At 36.8% G+C, this 21325-nt stretch overlaps 1 protein-coding gene across 40 annotated transcripts in view; it reads left to right on the forward strand.

Annotated features, from left to right (window-relative positions):
- Zbtb20 (zinc finger and BTB domain containing 20) overlaps positions 1-21325 on the forward strand; it is a 758704-nt gene that overhangs the window by 36458 nt on the left and 700921 nt on the right. The window lies entirely within an intron of this gene.

Genomic DNA, 21325 nt, shown 5'->3' on the forward strand with positions numbered 1-21325 from the left:
CACTTTAATCCCGACAAACTTAGCAGCTTTTCTACATAGGAATGTCGAGAAGAAAGGAGCATGGACAGTAAACTGATCAGTTCCTATAGTTGGCAGATGGACCCATGCACAGTTTTCATGAATTCTGAGTGCTTTCCATCACAGCTGATTGAAAGGGTCGTGATTATCATATACTGTTTGCCTTGCTGCTATAAGAAGTAGCTTTGCTATTGAAGACATCTGTGTCTTCAGATAAGATGAATTTAATGCTCATATTTCACATTAAGCAGTTAAGAATCAAGAATTTATTTGAAAAGTTCTCAAATTAAACTACTAATGTAAGGAGTTATATTAAAAATATATTCATGTATAGTAGAGTTTGCAGTTAGAAGAATAAAATGATGCCCAATAAATTGAAAACCATACAAATGGGAATAATTATAAATTACATAGTGTTATTTTGCCCTTAAAGAAACTCAATGTGAACCTATCTTGAAACCATAAAATTTGTTATATAAATGTTAACAGCTAACATTTAGGAGCCTTTAGTTTTTCTCTTTCTATTAAATTGAGTTTCTGTTTTTAGTTTTCCTTTTAAAATATCATATGGATTTACAATCTAATTGTAATCTGTTGTTGTGAATTCATTTCATAGTTTGATCGTTCCAGCAAATGTAACTGACAAAGATTATAGGAGTGTTTTCTATTCGTATGGGTATGCCAACTTAGCCATTAGTAAAAATAATTAGCAGGATGCTTCTTCAGGTTATGTAACTGTTTTGGTTCTCATATGCACATGTGAAAACTGTATGACTGTCATTTAAAATAAAAACACCTTACGTAGACAGCCTTTTTTGTTGTTGTCTAAATAGAAGTCAGGCAAATGCTGTTGGGAGGGTTGCTTTACACTATTTCGTGGTGATTTATTTTCTTTTTAAAATACTGGACACATTAAACTCCTCTTAATTCAGTAAATACACCCCTGCTCTTTATATATTTATTCATTGTCCCTATGTTCTTGGTCATATATTCTTATCACTTGGGTTTCAAATAGGATTAAAAAGAAGTAAAATCCTTGTACCATTTTGTGGTTTCTTATATCAGCAATGATCTTTATTCCCTCATTTCATTGCTACAAGGAAAAGAAATAGATGTGCTTAAGAAGGAAATTGAAATAAGTAATACTGAGAATGGGAGGAGTTGGTGAAAGAAAAATACTTTGTGCCCAACTTAGGAAAAAGCTATTTGACCCATTCCTACAGCTTCCGTTTTCATCCTGCTAAAGCCAATAGATCTAACTACTCTGTTCATCCCGATTCAGATGCTAATGGTGCCACTTCTGCGAGGTTATAGCAGAGTCAAAGCGTCTCACACGAGTGGGACTCTCAGTATCAGGCCTCTTGCTGTCCTTGAATCCTTGGGGTTTGAGCTCTGAGCAGATAGATCTTCATATTTGTTCTGTAAGAAGTCTTCCTAACAAAGCAGTCACCAAAGCAGCACCGTAAGCGGAATTAACGTGGGTGAACTGATCTACCAAGTTTGTGTGTGTTTTCTCTTAAAACAAAGCCAAATAATTTTATATAAAACAGCAACCAAAATACCCTCTCAACTTTCCATCAGACAAAATGGATTCAGGTTTTGTTTTACATAAAAGCTTCCCGAATCCAGGTTGTAATAGCCCATTCTTCAGTGCATCCTGCCCATTTGGTGCTTGCTTTGCAAATGTTGAGTAGATCCAGATAATTCTTTCCTTTTAAGAAAAAATTATACTCTTACATTCTCAGCATACCCACCAATATGAAGATATAGATACTTCAGTACCTACACTCAATAGTTTTGTTCTATCAGTTGGCCATGAAACATATGAACAAAAGTTTAAAAACTATTTTTTTTTTTCTGGTATGTTGAGAAAAACCCTACAGTCTGCTACAAAGTTCTTCCTCTGGAATCAGGTGGTATTAATTAATGCAAGAAAGGGTTTTAAGTGGCTAAATCTGGAGGCCTTGTTTCTTTTGACTGTGATTTTTAAATAAGTCACAATCTCTGTTTTGCAGGATTTTTTTTTTCTTTGACAGTAAAACAGTAAAACTTATCTGATTCTATTTTTTAAGTCTTCAGCAGTGTGATTTTTGTTTTAGGTAGCTTTATTTGTAGCTCTCTCTGTTCATAGTTTCTGTTTATAAGCTAAAAGTGGATGGAGGAAGTTTGGGTTTGCAATGGTGGAAGAGTAGAAAGAGCTTCTGGTCTGAGAGAGCACAGCACTTTAACTTTGAGGTGGTGGGATCAGGGTTAAGTAAATATCACGATATATTATTGGTCATATTTAATGACTCAATAATTGCAATAAACCAAAAATTATTTTTTTGACAGACTGAAGGACTTAATTGCCTGCGGGTCGTCTGAGAAAAGACAGTTTTAAGTAAGTTTTAAGTGAGTGGAGTGCAGCCTAGCTTCCATGGCTCCTCTTTCCCACTGGCCACTAGATGGAGAGGTGGTCCGTGTCCACAGCTTATCCGTGGTACACCGCTCACTTCTGAGTTTCTACTGGCAAAGCTGAACTGGATGCCTTTGAACATTTTATGAACACAGACATGATATTTAGGCGATGCCATCAGAGAATACACTGTCTTCTATAAAATCATAATGTGATTTTCATGAAATTCAAAAAGATTTGTTTTTCCTTAGCCCCTGTAAGTCCTGGCAGACCTGGGAGGCCAGCATCACAACTCTGGTTTTAACTGCCACAATAGCCCCTCTTGCCTCTTTCAAATTTGTCCATTTAGAAAGGGCCTGGAATGAATGTCAGCACGACAGTGCCACCTTGTGTCCCTGTTGCTATGAGAGTAACTAATGCATGAGCCAGTGAAAAGGAAACAACTGGACATTCAGAAAAATATTTGCAATTTGTTCTAAGCCTTGGTTTTGCATTAATGTTACAAAAATACGTATGAAGTGTTTTAGTGTGTTCGAGAATTCTTAATTCTCAAGAAAATATTAGGATCTGTGTATTTCCCTCTCTCATACTAGTATTGAAAATTTTAAAATGCTGAGTTCAGGGAGGGATGTATTTAACTTAGAGTTAGAGATGGAGAAGACAAGAGATTTTCACCCAGTTCTTACCGCTTATAAAACTGAAACTAAGCACATCAGACACCAAGCTATTTCTTCTTTTGAATTCTGATGGGAACTTTTCTATGCATCCCTTGTAATACCACTTCTCACATTCACTTGTCATTGTTTCTGAGCATATAGGCTGTGTAAGCCCTGGGCTGGAGGATGAGACTTATGTATGACTGTCTGTCATTCTGGAACCTTCTATGGTACTCAGAATACTCACTCAAGTCACTTGAGGTTCACATGAATACTTATACTGGGCAGCTTATGACACATTTATTTATTTTGCACACACACATAATACACAACACACACACACACACACATATACACACTTACTTTATCCTTCTCTCTCCAAGATTTAAATGGTTTTCAAAGAATTTCTCTTGGAAGAACACCTTTTGACTTAGCTCCTTTTCAAACAATCCTCTCTAACTTTCTCTTTGATACTATACACACACACACACACACACACACATATATATACACATATATATATGTGTGTGTATATATATTATGTATATATGTATGTATATATATATGTATATATTTAGTTTTTCTTCTTTTTTTAATTAATTTATTTTTTTACACTCCATATTTTATTCCCCCCATCCACCCTCTAACTGTTCCACTTCCCACACCTCCTCCCCACCCACCTGTCTCCACGTGGATGTCCCCACCACCCCACCCCACCTGATCTCTAAACTTCCTGGGGCCTCCAGTCTCTTGAGGGTTAGGTGCATCATCTTTGAACGAACACAGACCGGGCAGTCCTCTACTGTATGTATGTTGGGGGCCTCATATCAGCTGGTGTATGCTGCCTGTTTGGTGGTCCAGTATCTGAGAGATCTCGGGGGTCCAGATTAATTGAGACTGCTGGTCCTCCTACAGGATCACCCTTTTCTTCACCTTCTTCCAGCCTTCTCTAATTCAACAATGGGTCAGCTGCTTCTGTCCATTGGTTGGGTGCAACTATCTACCTCTGACTCTTTCAGCTGCTTGTTGGGTCTTTTGGAGGGCAGTCATGATAGGTCCCTTTTTGTGAGTGCTCCTTATTAAAATGACATTTTCTGTTTGTGTGTGTGTTATGGTTGGCTGTGCAGTAGTCAATGCTCGGTTTCTAATTTCAGCTTCACAACAAAATTCTTGTGCTAATGTGAATGAGATACTTGGCCCTCCTACATCAGTGCATAAAAGAATTGGACTGATCCGGCTGATCTGAAGGGTGTCAACTCATGAGTTTTGGAAGGCCTGCTCTTGTGTTTACATTATTTTTGTACCTTTGACATCTCAGTTTTTGAATTACTACTATAGCTAAAAGTTAAATTACTCATTGTTGAAAATATTACCTGTTATCTCATGACTCAGAAGAGAAAGCTCTTCTTACAGGGTTACATTTAAAGTGGGCATGGGAATTATAAGAGAGAGGCACCGTAAGATTTTGCATTTTATTAAATATTTAGTTTGGTTGATTGGGCTACCACCATCTTTCTCTTTTAAGCTATAAAATAAGTAGAATATTTTTAAAGAGCAACTACTTGCCACCTACATATTATTTCATGCTATTTTAAACTTTATTCATAACTTGTTAAAGTCAGAGTTAAGGTTTAAGTTTCACATGTTTTTGTATGGAACTTATGCTTGAGTTTTAAGTCCACATATCACTGAAAACACAAATAAACTTAGGATTGGATAATTCACTTAACTTTTTAAGTTTGCCTTTATAATTTTTAAAAAGCAATAGTAGATGTTACCTTTCCTATAAACTCTTATAGAGTTATTGTGAGGATTAAACGAGTGAGTTCATGTCTGTAAAGCTTTCACGAGTAGTAAAAACAGTGTACAAATACTAAGGAGTGTCCCTGCAATTACTGCTGTAACTAAAGAAGGAACGATAATAAAGTCCAAGTCAGAGCAACACACACAGCTTAAGAACATTCAAATCTGGGGCATTACTTAGAATGCTCCTCTGTGGCAGCAGACTCTTTAGAGATGTTTTCGAAATTTTCTGTATTTTGCCTTAATAACTAGTAAATGTAAAACAAGACTACATCTACTGTCTTTAAATAACTTTTTATACTTAGTGTTCACAAGTTGCTTTTGATCATATTTATTAAGTATAGAAGCTAATTTTTAAAAAGTAAGCAATTGTTATGGGAAATGTTTTCAAACATTTAATTATTATACCATATAGTTCATTGGTTTTTAAGCATCAGGGTGCATAATAATCACCTTACAGTATTTCTTAAATTTTAGTTATCCAAGCTCCATCACCAGTAATTGGTCAATGAAACTCAGGAATCCTGCATTGTAGCTGGTCCAATCAATTGAGAAAATATTAGTTGACTTTTATGTCATCTACATATAGTCTCAGATGTATCACAATCAGCAAGTGAGTTTTCATATGCATGGATTCCAAAGTCACATGTATCTTATAAAAGCTACTCCATCAGTTTTTATTGCAAACTGTGAGAATGACTGCTTTTTATTTTTTTAAGGTCTAATGTTACAATATGTTTATCCTTGCATCCAAATTCAACTTCATCAATCATATGATTCCTTAAGTAAATACAGCTGTATTTTACATGTGAAAGGCTAGTCAGTACTGCCATATATTAAAAGTTTAGTCTTGTCTTATAACCAAAACTTACGGAAGAAGGACAATACTTTTTGTTTTTCACACAGGTTACTTAATTTATCTTTACCTACAAGTCTGCATGTACAGTGATAGTCTGTCTGTGCTTCAGATGAAAACCCCTGTGTAGAATCCATTGTGACATTAGTTGACAGCTGTGTACACCAAAGTTGAGATTCAGGGTCTGTGTTTTTTTCACTACATTATATTATTTTCCCCAAATCTAATGAACCTTTATCAAATTCTCATTATGTTAAGTGGTAGTATCTAATTTTGGGAGGCATAAATGTGTGTGAGCCACTTGATATAATAGTTATTAATTAAATCATGTTAATGGAAAGAAATTCTTACTTTTCCATTGAAAATGATTTCTGGATGGAGGTAGAAATAAAATACCAACAATCAAAAGGAGCCTACATAGTTCTTCTAACTATAGTCATTGAATTCTTAAGTAGCTTTACTTATGGGATTATGAGGTATTTCCTACAAGAGAAGAAAACTAGGCTTGTAATGGTTAAGTGACTCATACATGATTGCATATTTAGTAAGGGGCAGAGCTTAGGTTAAATACGGATTCAGTCTAACATTGATAGCAAAGTTAGTTCTCTTACTATATTATCAGTGACTTTAAGTGTACTCTTTACAATCATAGTATACCCCAGAATCAAAAGGTGTCACATTTGTTAACCACAAGTCACAAAGTGCTAATAAGCTTTGTAGGATATAAGTTTATTTCTAATGCATGTCGAGTAGTCACAGTGTAAAGAAACTATGGTCTGTGTCATCTATGTTTGAAAATAACCATGATCTTATAAATCAAGATACATATATAGTTTGGGAAAGTTTTGATGACAACTTAATTCATATATTAAACATGTATGTATGTATGTATGTATGTATGTATGTATCCAGATGTAGTAACAGGAGAATGTAATCCTTTCTTTAGAAGAACTTCAATTTTGGGGATTTGGATTACATTTGAAATTCTAAGAGTGACCTTTTCCCAAATTACACTCTTTTAGGTGGTCATCTTGGGAAGAATGAAGGGTAGATCTTAAAATTAAGAAGTTTACCTACTCTTTTTTCAAATATAGAAATTAAAACATGATTTTGTAGAAAGTCAAATTTAGTAAGGGAGTATGAAATGGAAAATTTTGTCAGTAATTTATTTAAGCTCCACAGGGAAAATTCTGTAGGCTCTTTGAATATCCTAAATTTATTTTGATTTGAGACCAGCTTAAAGGGCATGTCTATCTTAAAACAGTTCTCCATTTTTCTGAGGAAAATTCCACAGGAGCTAGTAGTGGGAGGTAGTATACCAACAGTGACCCTGTTGGGGCCAAATAAGCACTTTGACATAACTCACTCCTTCCCGATCTTGAGGCCAGCGTGTGTCCTGGCTACTGGGCATGTTCAATTTTGACAGCTAATTTTATGTCTTTGCAAACACAGAAAGTCAGAAAACTCAATGGGGAGGGGAAGGTGTGACTGGTATTATGTAGATGAGGTTTTGGCTCGGAGTAAAACGTGAAAACATCTAGCCAGTATAGGCATATGGGAAGCAACTGGTTAGCCTTGCTTTGCAGGTTAGGAAGGAGAAGCCTGCATGGGTAAAATGACTAGTTACAGCTACACATGTGTTTTCAGGGTTGAGACTTGTACTGGAGCTATTTCTTCAGTGAGAACATTGCCTGGCTTGGTGCCTCTATTGATGAAGAAACTCTAACATCTCTGCAGCCTGTTTCCTCCCTCCTCTTTTCTTGCTGTTGCTGTAATATCTGAAAATTATTTTCGTGATAGTTTCAGGCTTAGGTAGACTGTCAGGTAAATTTTGAGCATGAAGGATGTTTAGAACAAGCTGATCTGTAAGGCCAGTGTGCATCCTTTTAAGCATGTGTATCTTTTATTCAGACCATATATGTAACAATCATGGGGTTAGAAATAGACATGGTGTCGAATAAGTAGAGATTGTGCTCATGGCAGAGCTCTAAATATGGAAATTGTAGTGAACATACAAGGTTTTAAAAACAGCTTCATAATCATATTACATGGAATTAGAGTAGATACATTAATTAGAACTTTAGTCTTTGAAAGGTTTATAACTTCCTTAGATATCTCCTCTGCTTGAGCCTTGTGGGAAAATTTCACCTTGGTTCCCATCTTACCTGTTGAGGTCATATCTATTAGTCAGCTTCTCACTGTTACAGTAAATAGAAAATCTGTGGATGGTGCAGTGTGTGGGCAGTAGCTTCACTTTTCCTTATAATGCCGCCTTACTGGTTTCTCTGTGCCAACTGAAACCACAACCTGAGTTTGACTTGGTCACCGGAAGCTAACCCAGTAACTGCATAGAAGAACTCAGAGGGAATGTCATCATATTCAACATGGTTTGCACACACTGCAGTAGAGTTTCCAGTCCTCTAAACTTTGGTTAGTGAATGTTTGAGTTGTTACCAAACATGAATGCAGATCAGGTAGATGGTTCTCATATTGACATACCCACAGCCATCAGAGCCTTGGATTCTATTCTAAGAATTGAAATTAATTGAGTTCAAAAACAGCCATACATTTGATTCACAAATGTGTCCTATTTGCCAATAGCACCTAGTTTCCTTATAGGTAGGGCCTGCTGACAAGTTTGTGTTTTCATATCTCAGCTATGGAGTCAGTCAGTCTCAGTGGCCTGAGGAGGCCAGTGGTGAGGGCCTGCGGCTTTGTTAGAAGCGGAGCACAGGCTTCTCACCTCCCATTTAAATTCACACCAATTGGCAGGAAGTTAAGTGTGGTTCTGTAAGAAATGGAGAATGCTTAAGCCAGAAGGAGCTAAAGTAACTAAATGACATCTTCCAAGGATTCTACGTATTTCCCACAGTTCTCATCTAGACTTCATCTTTATCAAGTTTTCAAAATAAAAGATGAAGTTGACCGCCTTAAGGAGACAGTAGCCTTAGCCTACAAACTCTAAAATTATAGGTGGTGCAGTTTGGATATTCTTGGGGACAGATAAATATGCTCTTATCTACTACAAATTAATTATTTAGTTAAAATTCTCTAGAAAAATAAGTACTGATCCCCAACAAGTTATTTAGGACATAAAAAAAGAGGTAGCAGTTCAAAATTTTCCTTATCCTGTTTTTAAAATTATGAACATAGATTTGCATGAGAGGGAGAGATTTGGTTAATTGCCATTTAAATATGCAGCTCCAGGTTTGTGGGCATCTCTGTGAGCCAGGATACAAAGACCATAGAAAAAGATTCTTGTTTGGAAATTACATTTCATGTGGCTAAAAACACTAAAGGAGTTTCTTGTTATAATAAGGTGAAAGTGGTTACCAAAGAAACAAAAGTTTCTTATCGCTTGGCCTGAGGCAAATGTGGCATATTAAGCTTAAAATGAATTCTTGTCTCAGGAGTGCACACAACTCTTATTAATGTCTTAGAAATTATGCATACATAGGAGAAAAGGAATAGCACTTTCAAGATACATTTGAGAAAGCATCTATTGGGGTCCAGATGCTGTCTAATACGTAATGTGGATACTTAAGCCTCAGTCAGATTTTGCTGTTTTTACCTCTCTTACTGGGGCTTCACATTGTGCAGAACGACTTGTTTTTGTCTTGAAAGGGCCTTTCTCTTCATGATAGTCAGGTTCCCGGGTGTCCTGAAAGAGTTAATGTAGTTTCCAAGAGTGCCCAACTTCCTTCCAGGGAGTAGTGAGTGCATGTGAGCTAGTCTGGCTCCAGGATATGTGTTCACATCCCAAAACCAATTTGGCACAACTTGAAATGTCTGCTAGGCAGAGGATTCAGTGTTGTTAGGCCACGCAATTAGTGCTTTATTTCATGAGCACCAAATTCACCCAATAGTGTTTTGTTGTAAAGAAGAGCCTGAAATTCACAATAACGGGTTTCATTTATCAGAGCCATATGGGACTCACCATCTTTGGATATATTTGTAAGGCTTTCACAAAGAAGAATCCTGAGGCATCTCAGATTTCACGGATTGGAGGGCAATCTGGATGAGGATCGTTTGTTTGGAAATGATGAACTGTCCTTTCATATGTAGCCTCCAATTTCAGTAATCCTTGAGAAGATCCAAAAAGCCAGGAAAGAGTTAAGTAAGCCTCAGCTTATTAGCTTTATTGGACAATAAAGACCATGGTTTTTATTCTTAGGTCTGGTTCAAATGCCAAGTGCACCTTTGATGTTAAAATTTGGCCACCTAATCTCTAGTTTGTGATGTGGCCTGTATGAGAGGGAAGGTGGGTTCGAAGCCTCAACATTTTTTTTTTTGTCACTTTCTGCTAGTCGGTCTTGGTCATATGTCAGTGGGTTGCCGGGAAGCTCTGAGTAAAATAGTGAACTGAAAATTTAACCATGGTACTTTTGATAGCTGATAATTCAACATTATTTCTGTGCTGCCTCTTTTCCCTGTGATCTTTAAGGGGGTGATGCAAGATGTTCCCAAAAAGTGCTAATATAAATTGATTTTTAAATAAGTTTCTTTGTTAGTAGTCTATAAACTTAGATATTTCTCATAAGATATTTCTTCTGTGATTCACTTGGCTAATACTTTTTTTTTAAGTTCCTTATTTTACTTGGCTATTGATGACTTATAAACTAATGTTTAATCATTCGTTAAATATAAATGCTTTTGAAATATAAAGTACTATTGTGTAATAATGACAACCATTAATTTTTTTATAATATTTTCAGACTTTTGAATGTTGGTTCTGTAGGTTTATTTATTTGTTGTTTGGGAGCTCTTGGTGCTGCCTTATAAATCTGGCTAAATTTGAATCTGTGCAGGTAGTTAGTAGCACTGTGACAGATGCTGTTGCCTGTATGAAACTCATATAAACTTCATAAGGGTGCTGATTTCAACCTTTAGATATGATATTGGCATTCACTTGAAATAACTTTTGTTCATTTTCAATATTATTTTATTGCACTTGCTTTTACTTTACTATTATTGAATTTATACTGAATACTTAAACACTTCACTGGTTAACAGTCTTTTTATTGGTATGTTTTAGATTTCCCAGAGAATGGTCACTGCTTTTTTTTTTTTTCAGTTATAAGCATGTTGAATAACTCAACTTTAATAAAATTTAGCATGCTCTTTATAAAAATTTCAACTCTACATTGATACTAATATACATTTTAAATACTACTTTATAAGGAGCAAGATATCTGTTCCTTTCCATTTCTTTGCTAATGTGCATTATACTGGGCAAGAACAGTACTTAGATATTTCTGACATAGCACATCTGGAGTGGGTACACATGTGCTGCTATAGGGTGTTTATTCATGCTAGGCTATGAGACTGCTGAACAATAGGTAGAAAATTGGAATTACAGAATTAAACTATAACTGCTGAAATCAACTTGAGCATTAATTGTGCTAGGTGGTTGACTGTCTTATGATCTCTCCCTTTCTCTGTTTCATTCTTAGTCAGATGTTCTCAATTTAATACCTATAATCAATGGTTAAAATTCTTAAAATTAAGCTTTATTGTTTTCTTATTTCAACAAATAATAAGTATTGTGACCAAAGCAGACAGAATTTTTCTCACTCAAAATTTTATTCTGAACTAAAAATGAACTCTTTTTGCTGATGCTTTACATGTTATATAAGGAATTCTGAAATATTTCCTTTGTGAAAGCAATGCAGGATTTGGGATAATAGTTGTCAGCAGCATCAAGGAGTTAAAAATGGTACTGACACTCAGGTTAGAAAATGTAGCTCTAGATAAATGGTCTTTGAGTGGACTTTGGATTCACTAATGAAGTATAGGCTGTGAGGAGAAGAGAGAGAAGATAGGCAGATGGGGCAAACACAGAAATGTAGATGTAGTTGTGATAATCAGAGATGCAGTCCTAGTGACTCTTCCTGATGACACAGGATGGAGGAAGAGGAGGGCAGTAGTGGATGGAGTGTATGTGTAGATGATAACATATTTGGATGCTGAGAAGACAGTGCTAAGCAAAATGGTTCTTTGTTGTTTGATGTCTGTAGTGGCCCAGCTTTCTGCATTTGATTGAGGTTCTCGGGTAGAGTTGGGTGGCTCTTGTAAATAGTGTTTATCATATACATAGGATCACAGGTCATTTGTATTACATAAAAATTTTATTTGCTTGTGATGACTTTTTGAGCCTAAGGTATAGTAGGTTTTTGTTCATATTTTATAGGCAGAATCTCTGTTGTTTTGTTCAAATGATAAGTTTGTTTACATGGGCAGATGTGTGAGGTGCATGTCCATATGGGCACATGTACGGAATGGTTACCTCTGGCTCCCAAGTCTGTTGCTTTTTTCTTCTAACTTTTGCTTTATTGCCATCCCCATCCCACTCAATAGTTTCTGGGCCGAGAAACTATTAGTTTCTGTAGCTTTATCAGTTTATGTGATTTTATTTCCTTTCGTTGTTTTGTTCTCTGAGTTTGACTTTACCTCAAGAATTAAGCCCAAATATGATGAATTTTAGTTCTCACATCCAAGGTGTTTCTATTTCTTCCTTGTCCGTTTGTCCATATGTTTGCTGATCCCTGATAGGCTGTTCAGTGAAACAGCAGTTCTCCCCCCCCCCTTGTGTGTGTGTGTGTGTGTGTGTGTGTGTGTGTGTGTGTGTGAGAGAGAGAGAGAGAGAGAGAGAGAGAGAGAGAGAGAGAGAGAGAGAGAGAGAGGGAGGGAGGAATTAGCTAATTGGTGTTAGCAGAAATATTTTCACATGTTTTATAAGCAAAGTGCAGTAAGGTATATAAATGTAGATATGATCCAGACACGCGCAAGCTCACGACTGTCACTGCTCATGCATAGGCGCTCAGAAGTAATTAATGTTAATAAGATTTTAATGTGCTTGTGAGATCATAATGAGGAGAAATGAATGCTCTGATTAGGAAAAGGTAACTGTGTGTGTGTTTTGGCTTAGAACAAGATTTCAATTTTTATAAACCGCAATTTTAGAACTTGTTTGTGATTGCATCAATTGGTTTTATTTTCAAATTAGAGGTCTGTTTAGCCATTTGAATGATTAACCAAATAAATGGGTGAAACCCTGATCATAAGGAATAGTGCAGGTTTTCATTTGTAAGGCAGTGCCACTGTGTAGTAAGGCTGTGTTGTCTTTTGCCACCTTACCAGTTTAACATCTCATAAAAACAAAAACCAAACCAAACCATACACCCTTTTCCAGAAGCCACTTGTGAGGACAATATGTAGTTTTGTAGACTGTTACCTCTCCATTCTATAGATGGCATCTATAGGATCTATAGGACCCAGAGATACAGATACCCTCCTGCCACTTGGTGGTGGGATAATTGGTTTTAGTCATATGTATGATTCTTTTCGAAGTGTTTATTTAAAAAGATACTAAATGCCCAGTGTTTTTCTTCCTAAACATAATCTTTACAAATGTTAGAGGCTTATTGCTTTTTTTTGTAAAGTATGGTATTTCAAGGTAAGCAAAGATGCTGTCTCAAAATGCACTCCAATACTACGCCGCCAGCGATGATAGACTGGCTTAAACCCAGATGTCTTAAGCACTAGGGTATTTCTTCACAATAGTGTATGAAAATGAGTATTAACAGAGATTTAGAATGCATCTGCATTTATTATTACTTTTAATGATAAGCTAATATAAATGCATTTAAGGGGCTCTGCCCCGTGGACCTTAGGAATCACATATATAGTTTATAATATAAATTATAGATAGAGCTATACCCCGGAGCTCGTGTCTCTAGCTGCATATGTATCAGAAGATGGCCTAGTCGGCCATCAGTGGAAAGAGAGGCCCATTGGTCGTTGCAAACTTTATATGCCTCAGTATAGGGGAACGCCAGGGCCAAGAAGTGGGAGTGGGTGGGTAGGGGAGTGGGTGGGGTAGGGTATGGGGGACTTTTGGGATAGCACTGGAAATGTAAATGAAGAAAATACCTAATAAAAAATATAAACATTGTTTTGAAATTTAAGAAAAAGTTTGGATCTAAATTGAGATGTACTGTAGTTGATTTTCAACTAAGTTATAGTCACAGAAGGTGTGGAGTTTTTTTTTTTTTTTATTATAGTATTTTTGCTTGGGATTTAAAAACAATAGGAAGAGGAAGTGTTAAAATTGCTTCTACCAACAACTGTGACATCTTTGCTTTTCTGACAGTTTTAAGATTTACTTTCTATTGAATTCTGAGAATGGCGATCATCTCACAAAACAGTTCTGGTAATACTGATAAGTTGAATTTTTGGATCTTATCACAGAGATGTACAATTAGTAAGTTTTCCTATTTCTCATTATGTAAAGACTTAGTTTTTTGTTTTGTTTTCTAGTGCTTACATGGTATCTTATGGTAAAATTTGTCATAGAATCAGGTACATTTCTAGGTTTTCTGTCCTAAGTTTGTTGTGTGCTGTTTTCTCATAATTGTAAATTACTATGGCTTTATAATATGTTTTAATATTTAAGGTGTTCATTCCCTTCTCCAATTCCCTCATTACTCTTCTTGTTCAGTTTTCTTGATCAGTTGTTATTCCAAATAAACACTATAATCAGCCAGAAGAACTTGTATAAAAGAAAAACAAAAATACCTTGTGAAAATTCTCATGTAATTTTAGATGTCCCTGACTTGACACAGGCACAATGATTATCTTTATGGGAGTACCATCTCTTATGCAGAAGCTGAGTTTCCTCCCATATATTTAATAACTTTTGTGTCTTTTAACTATTCTATGGTCTTTGACATAGAGATTTAAACATTTGTTATTAAGTTTCTTATATAGTCTTATGTTTTTCTCTTAACTCATTTACTTAGCTTTTTATATACTTAAAGTCCTATGAAGTGTCTTCTCTCCCATCATATTTTCTACTAGCTATGTGTTTCAACATGGAGAGACGCCTGTTTACATGTTAACTTTATGGCTTCCTACGTTACAAAATGATTTTACTTGTTTGTGGTGGCCCAGGGTAGATTTGAGGCTGATTACGGTACATAACATCTGTGAAACTATGGACAGGCTATTTTGAATGTCTAGTAATGGACATTCAAAATAGCCTGTCCATAGAACAGACGACCATCTATGAGTCACTTACAAGCAACAAAAATTTATTTGTTACAGTTTTGGAGGCTGAAAATCTAAGGCTGTAGCTAGCGTTGGCAGGTTCCAAAGAGGGCCCTCTTCCATTTTGGAGACTGCTGAATTCTCTTGTCTGCTCTCATGCCAGAAGTGAACAAACTAGCTCTTTGGGATTTCTTTTGTAAGGCACAGTTCCCACTCTTGATGACACTGACACCATGATCTCAGCTAATCATAATTATGTCCTAAAGCTCCCTCTCCAGTGTTGTCGTCTATCGGTTCAGCACCTGAATTCCTAGGGGCAGGAACGTGCAGATTGACTTCACTGCCACTGACGTGGATCCCACATTTGCAAATTATAGCGCATCAGTTTATCGATGATCAATCATAGAAATAGAAGTGATTGTCTGGAAACTTTACTAATAATTTTTGGTTATGCTTATGAATTCATGATGGTTAAGTATTGAACACATAAGAATTCATGATGGTATTCATTAAAGAAGACTCTTACTTCTTAGCGTTATATAAGACTTCTTGATTAACTTGATGAAAAACCAACAATGATATTTTAGTAGTTCAGTGTCTTTTAAGCTCCAACTCTAGGTTACTGAAATGGATATTGTCTTATACATCTTTTAAATTCATTTAATATAATCTATTGTTGAAAAAGAATTTATTACTCTTTCAAGGTTCATATTATTTCTATATCTTGGTTGTGATAAAGAGTAAATAAGTCTGATAATGCTTTGGTAGTTGTTTTTATTTTAATTATTTTATTATTACCTTGTCTATTCTTAGTTTGAAATGCTTACACATGTATTTCACCCATATTCTTACTAGTAGTGTTGCTGTATGCTTCAAATAAATATGTGAAATATCCTCTGTGTGTGTGTGTGTAGTCATGCAAGTATGTTTGCAGACATGTATATGTGTATGTACATGTATGTGTAAGTGTGAAATCCAGGTTCAAAACAGCATATCTTTCTTTACTTGCTTTCCAGTTTTCCTTTGAGATAGGGCTTCCTCACTGAATCTGAAGCTCAGATGTTCAGCATAATAACTTGAGGGATCCTCCTGTCTCTGTGTTCCTCTCTGCTAAGGCTGAGATTAAGGCTCATGACAGATTTTTTTATCGTGTGTTTTGGGAACTTGCACTCAGGTCTTTGTGCTTTCACAGGAAACATTTGCCTCCCTGATCCATCTCCCTAGTGCTGAAACATTTTAATTAGCACTAAAATACAGACAAAAAGTGGCACATATGAATTTGCCAATATTGATAAAAGCTAAAGGTGAAGTATGATTATATCAGTGAAGCATATAAAAATCTTTAGCTGCTTTTGAATGAAATTTCTGAGAAGCTGCCGGAATGAAGAATAATTTCTTCAAAGAATCGTGGGTCCGTTCTGTTTATAGTTTAGATTTTGCCAGAATTTTGGCTTAGCACTGAGTGAAAGTATTCTCTACAGCTTCTCTTTGCTCTTTTATTCCCTAACTCATGTCAGAAACAACATACAGGATCTGTGAGGCACAAAGGAGTTTTATGTCTTGTAACCCCTTATGAATCCTTTATGAAATCTTCTATGACAATCCTTTATGGGTTGTCTTCGAAAGTCTCGGTAATTGAGGCAGGAAATTAGCATTGTGTTTATGGTGTTTGGACCCAGCTATTAACCCTTCCTCTGAAATTTATAAGTTGTGTAACTTTCTGCAAGTTACTTAGATTAGCTGTACTTCCTTTTTCTTATTTACAAAGTAGTACCTTGTTGGGAACTAAAAAAAGGGGGCCCGGGGGAAGGTGGGGAGAAAAGGCCCACTCCCAGCCAGAGTTTCCCTATTCTCTGGTCAGTCAGGTGTGGGAGGGCTGCTTCCTACCCTTTCCACTCATCTCTGGGTAGACTTGCCTCTTTCCCACTCTTCAGGGGGTGGCCAAGGGGCACCCCTGCCTGGGGACCAGAGCTACCTTGCTAAATTCCCGGGGTTATAAGAGAGACAGATAAGGGAAGAGGTTCCCAACACTGACCAGAGTGCGCAGCGCATCTTGATGGAGCAGAGACTCTCTATGGTTTAAGAGCTTTATAGAAATGCAGGGGGAAAGAGAGAAGGTAGGAGGGGGGGGAGAAAGGCTAGAGAGAAAGAGTAAGAGGGAGAGAGGAGAGGAGAGGAGACAAAGAGAGAGGAGAGAGGAGAGAAGACAAAGGAAGGGGAGAGAGGGTGACAGTGAGGGGTAAGAGGGAGACAAGAGAGTAAGCAGTAAGAGGGGGAAGTGGGGCTGAACAGCCCTTTTTATGGTCTTCACTGTTGCTAGATAACTGGGGAGGAGTTTAGCCTGAAGGTCAGAAGCTTGGGCCATTGCCTATGTAACTACTGACCATGCTTCTCTTGTGGGGGCTGTTGGGGCGGTAACTTAAGCAGGAGCCAGAGTTCCAGGAGCACGAGGGAACGCCTACCATGTCATGAAGGTGAATTATCACCACTGGGGTTCAGACCTCAGCTCAATTGAATACCAGCCTGCAATCCCCCACAGTACCTGTTGTATAAGGTTGTGAGGATTAACAGTTATCAGTATAAACAATACAGAGAAGCAGCATTGTGCTGTCTTTGTAAGATTCAATTTCAGTTGTCTAGAATAAATATTCAGAAGTGGAAATGCTGTGTCATTTGATAAGTATATTGTTAATTTTGTTAATTTGAGAACCCTCCATACTGTTTTCTTTAGTGGTTACACCATTTCATACCTCTACTAACAATGTGCAAACCTACAACTTCACTATATTCATACCTAAACGTGGCTTTTATTTTGTTGAAAGCCAGTGAGTGAAAGATGATACCTCCTCATTGCAGTTTGATTTATCATGATGAAGACTGGTTACATTGAGTATTTTTAAAAATAATTTCTTTTATTTTTGAGATAAAATTTAATTTTCCCCCTTTCCGTTACTCTGGCCAAGTCTCCCATATAGCCCAATGCTCTTCTCAAGGTCTAAGATTTCATGACTTCCTGAACCACCAAGTAAAAGGTCATACGTGTTATTACTGTTATATTGGAGGTAAGTCCCAACAAAGAAACTGCTGAGTAACACATTCATAACTTAACTATATATAACATAGCTTAACATAGCTTGGGCCCGTTTATAAAGATTGCATTACCGTGGTTTAGGTTTCTTTTGTTGTTACATTTAGCTATTAACCTTTTACCAGATAGATAGTCTTCTCACCCTCTTGATTGTTTTCTTGGCTGTGTAGAGATTTTATTTTAATGTGGTGTTCACTTACTTGCTGTTTAGAGGTTTTTATTTTGATGTGGAACTGAGTGTTCAGTTTTTCTCTCTTTGCTTTTAGTGTCATACCTATGGAATCATTGCTTACTTTTATATTCATCTAGGAATTTTATATTTTAATGTCTATGTGTAACTCTTTATGTTGAGCTGATGGCAGTGTACAGGGTAAGGTAAGGACCTAATTTCATTTTTATTGTGTTGTATGGATATCCATTTTTCTAATTATATCTTACATAAGGGACAGTGCTTTGCCCATTGTATATTCTTAGTTTCCTTATCAAAGATTACTTGAATCTGTATGTGTGTGTATATTTATGAGCACTCTGTTATGTTGCATTTACCATTGTCAGTTTTATGCCAGTATCTAACTAATTTCTTTTGCTGTATAATATTAGAATTTAGGAGAATGATGCTTTTAGATTTATTTGTTTCTGTAATTGATTTGGCTATTTATGATATTTACTGGTTCATATCAATCGTAAGTTTGTAAAATTAACTCTGAAGTTCACTTTTGCAATTTATAATCCAAATACTGTTTAGACTCCTAGTCCATGAACAAGCTCTTGCTTTCCATTAGACTTGTTTTAGTAACTTTTACTAGTCAATGTTCTTAGTTTTCAATACCCAGTCTTTTACTTTGGTTCATTCTTAAGCATTTTTGCTGCTGTTCTTATGCTCTTGAAATGGGAATATTTTCCTTATGTCCTTTTCAGAGAGGTTTTTTTTTTTTTTTGACTTTTTTCTTTTTATTTGTCTTTTAGATGTTTATATGCATTTTGATAATATTTACTACCCTAATTATTTTAAGATCCACCATCCTGTTCCTATCCCCCTTTGCATCCTTCGTTTTCTTTTTAACCTATGAAGACCACTGTGTGCTGCTCAAATATCCTTGGGTGCATGATCTTCCACCAGAGCGTGGTTGACTTACCAGGGACTACACTTGGAAAAACAACTCTCCTCTCCTCCTGCAGCTAGCAGTGACCAATAGCTCCATGGCTAGGGTTAGGATTTCATTTCCATCTCACACCTACAAATTTATTTTATTTTTGACACCTACCCTGACTGGAGTGAATTGGAATTTCAGTGTAGTTTTTGAGTTGTTGAGATTGCTTCCATGTGTTTATTAGCTGTTTATACTTCTTCTTTATATATATATATATATATATACATATATATATATATATATATATATATATATTTATTAGGTATTTTCCTCATTTACATTTCCAATGCTATCCCAAAAGTCCCCCATACCCTCCCCCCTACTCCCCTACCCAACCACTCCTGCTTTTTGGCCCTGGCGTTCCCCTATACTGGGGCATATAAAGTCTGCAAGTCCAATGGGCCTCTCTTTCTAGTGATGGCCGACTAGGCCATTTTTTGATACAAATGTGGCTAGAGTCAAGAGTTCCTGGGTACTGGTTAGTTCATAATGTTGTTCCACCTATAGGGTTGCAGATCTCTTTAGTTCCTTGGGTACTTTCTCTAGCTCCTCCATTGGGGGCCCTGTGATCCATCAAATAGCTGACTGTAAGCATCCACTTCTGTGTTTGCTAGGCCCCAGCATAGTCTCACAAGAGACAGTTATATCTGGGTCCTTTCAGCAAAATCGTGCTAGTGTATGCAATGGTGTCAGCGTTTGGAAACTGATTATGGGATGGATCCCTGGGTATGGCAATCACTAGATGGTCCATCCTTTCATCACAGCTCCAAACTTTGTCTCTGTAACTCCTTCCATGGGTGTTTTGTTCCCAATTCTAAGAAGGGGCAAAGTGTCCACACTTTGGTCTTCGTTCTTCTTGAGTTTCATGCGTTTAGCAAATTGTATCTTATATCTTGGGTATCCTAAGTTTCTGGGCTAATATCCACTTATCAGTGAGTACATATTGTGTGAGTTCCTTTGTAATTGTGTTACCTCACTCAGGATGATGCCCTCCAGGTCCATCCATTTGGCTAGGAATTTCATAAATTCATTCTTTTTAATAGCTGAGTAGTACTCCATTGTGTAAATGTACCACATTTTCTGTATCCATTTCTCTGTTGAGGGCCATCTGGGTTCTTTCCAGCTTCTGGCTATTATAAATAAGGCTGCTGTGAACATAGTGGAGCATGTGTCCTTCTTACCGGTTAGAACATCTTCTGGGTATATGCCCAGGAGAGGTATTGCTGAATCTTCCGGTAGTAGTATGTCCAATTTTCTGAGGAACCCCCAGACTGATTTCCAGAGTGGTTGTACCAGCTTTCAATCCCACCAACAATGGAGGGGTGTCCCTCTTTCTCCACATCCTTGCCAGCATCTGCTGTCGCCTGAATTTTTGATCTTAGCCATTCTGACTGGTGTGAGGTGGAATCTCAGGGTTGTTTTGATTTGCATTTCCCTGATGATTAAGGATGTTGAACATTTTTTCAGGTGCTTCTCTGCCATTCGGTATTCCTCGGGTGAGAATTCTTTGTTCAGTTCTGAGCCCCATTTTTTAATTTTCTGGGTTATTTGATTTTCTGGAGTCCACCTTCTTGAGTTCTTTATATATATTGGATATTAGTCCTCTATCTGATTTAGGATAGGTAAAGATCCTTTCCCAATCTGTTGATGGCCTTTTTGTCTTATTGACGGTGTCTTTTGCCTTGCAGAAGCTTTGCAATTTTATGAGGTCCCATTTATCGATTCTCGATCTTACAGCACAAGCCATTGCTGTTTTATTCAGGAATTTTTCCCCTGTACCCATATCTTCGAGGCTTTTCCCTACTTTTTCCTCTGTAAGTTTCAGTGTCTCTGGTTTTATGTGGAGTTCCTTAATCCACTTAGATTTGACCTTAGTACAAGGAGATTGGAATGGATCAATTCGCATTCTTCTACATGATAACCGCCAGTTGTGTCAGTACCATTTGTTGAAAATGCTGTCTTTTTTCCACTGGATGGTTTTAGCTCCCTTGTCAAAAACCAAGTGACCATAGGTGTGTGGGTTCATCTCTGGGTCTTCAATTCTGTTCCATTGGTCTACTTGTCTGTTGCTATACCAGTACCATGCAGTTTTCATCACAATTGCTCTGTAGTACAGCTTTAGGTCAGGCATGGTGATTCCACCAGAGGTCTTTTTATCCTTGAGAAGAGTTTTTGCTATCCTAGGTTTTTTGTTATTCCAGATGAATTTGCAGATTGCCCTTTATAATTCGTTGAAGAATTGAGTTGGAATTTTGATGGGGATTGCATTGAATCTGTAGATTGCTTTTGGCAAGATAGCCATTTTTACTA

This window comes from Mus musculus, chromosome 16, assembly GCF_000001635.26.
Source record: "Mus musculus strain C57BL/6J chromosome 16, GRCm38.p6 C57BL/6J".
NCBI lineage: Eukaryota > Metazoa > Chordata > Mammalia > Rodentia > Muridae > Mus > Mus musculus.